This window comes from Marmota monax, unplaced genomic scaffold, assembly GCF_021218885.2.
Source record: "Marmota monax isolate L192 unplaced genomic scaffold, Marmota_monax_Labrador192_F-V1.1 WCK01_AAM20220418_F8-fsc00030, whole genome shotgun sequence".
In the NCBI taxonomy this organism is placed as follows: domain Eukaryota; kingdom Metazoa; phylum Chordata; class Mammalia; order Rodentia; family Sciuridae; genus Marmota; species Marmota monax.
The window spans coordinates 2,648,969-2,651,101 of NW_026691988.1; positions in this window are offsets into that span (position 1 = coordinate 2,648,969).

Below are 2,133 nucleotides of genomic sequence, written 5' to 3' on the forward strand. Positions count from 1 at the left end.
TGAACAAGTACTTGTCTCTGTGGTTGTAGCTGCAAGAGAGGGAGGAGACATCTCATGACAAACAAAAGATGGAATTGTCAATTCCTATATCTGACTGTATACATTTGATGTGCAAATTGAGGCTTTGTCTTTGAGTAATGGTAGAACTCTTGGTTGCCTGCGAGTAACAAGTCATGATACTACCAAAACTTTTATCAAAAAGCAGAAACCGTCCATGAAAGGAAATTTTCAAATAGTGAAAACAAAAAAGAAAGTAATGCATGGATTCCTGAGTCATACTTGCTCTACATACTGCTCTGAGAGTTCTTTCCTTGTCAGGTCCTTCCTGGTCCCTAACTTTTACAGCTTCCCTCAGTGTGAGTCTTATTTTAACCACCTGTGTGTCCAAGACCAACCCAGTCCTTGCATAGGAGATGGTAAAGTAATTTTTACCCATTCATTTGGGAACTCAGCATCAAGTTATTCTTGTTGAAAATTGTATCCCTATTCTTTACCTTGTTTTTGAAACTCATCTTATTTTGTGGAACATTTTAATTATAGTCTATTAAAAGAAAAAAAAAACTGAAGTCAAAGTTTACTTTGGCAAAAAAAAAAAAAAAGATTCTAGAACAGGGCAGCATTCCAGACCAAAGATGATTCAGAATCCCCCATCTCATACACATACAGAAAAAGGTTATATTATAGCCAGAGAAAAGGAAGTGACATATAGAGACCATGGGATTGACTGTAGTCAGTATTTGCTTTAACAGGAACAGGGTCTGATCAGTTGGCAGCCTGTGATTGGCTGAAGTTTGATTGCTATGACCGGTTAAGACTTAGTTGCTTGGTTACAAAATAAATTCTTAGGTGAGATTACAATTTGTTTACACACTAAGCTGGGATGTAGTTTGGTATGTATGGCAACTGCTTTGGGCCAAACTTATCATCCCATAATAGAGACAGGTTTGGGCCAAATTTATTTGTTTAATGTGTGTTTCAGCCCCTGACTTGTATGCTAGATACTTTTTCACAATAATATGGTGATTCATCTGGCTGACTGTTCTTTTTTTAAGGGAAAGGCATTAGCAAGCTGATGGTGACCTCAAGGCACATTAAGAGAATGTGACGCAGGCACAGACTCAAGCTGCTTTAGAGAATAGAATATGCCCAGCTCTCAGAAGGTATAAGGCTTTTCTCCTGGGTGGCAGTTTCCTTGGAGCAGAGGTTCAGCAGTTGTTTTCAGTGTGTGGGTGCATCAGGATCCCTTGAAGGACCTGCTAAAACACGTGGCTGAGTCTCATCACACAAGTCTGTGATTTGTAGGTCTGAGAAGGGGCCTGGGATGGTGTGCATTCCTACCAATATCCAGGTGATGCAGATCCTGTGGTGTAGGAAACACACTGAAAATCATTCCCTCCGTGCAGGATTTCTTAACCTTGGCACTATTGACATTTTGAGCCAGGTAACTGTCCATTGTGGGGCTGGCCTGGACATCTGTAGAATGTTTGTCAGTATCACTGACATCTATCTACCAGTTTCCAGTGGCAACCCTACCCAGCATGACCCAAGACCTTGTCAGAGGTCACCAAGCAGACAAAATTACCCTGGATAGAAAACCACTGACTGCCTTAAGTAATTCTTTTATCAGGGAAGTAAAAGTCTGGCTGTAAGCAATCTGGGAGAAAGAGATATGAGAATCTCACTCTTAATTTGGGAGACTATTTAATTCCCTTATTTTCCATATTGTCTTTCACCAATACTACACTACTCTCTGTTTTCAGCTGTAAATCTCTCCAAAGGTAAAACTCTTCAATTGAGAAAGAGAAGGGCCAAGTTCCTTAGGAGAGAATCTGCAGGTCTACCTGACCATCACCGGCACTTTCTACCTCTCCTGCAGTTTGCAGCTTTGCCCTGAAGTCCTGCTCTCAGAGGCACCTTCTGTCCCTAAGAATTGACTCTTTCTGAGGTTCAGCAGGGCCAAGCAGCTTCTCTCCTGTAAACTCAGAGTTCCATTTTCTCTGATCTGCTAAATCAATTGCTATTCATCCATCTGCTTGTGTCTGAGTCCAAAGTCTTGTTCACATCTTTCATCTGCTGTTATCTGCTTCCCCATTCTCTTTGTTCTTTTGGATTTATGCCTTTCTGTGTATTTAT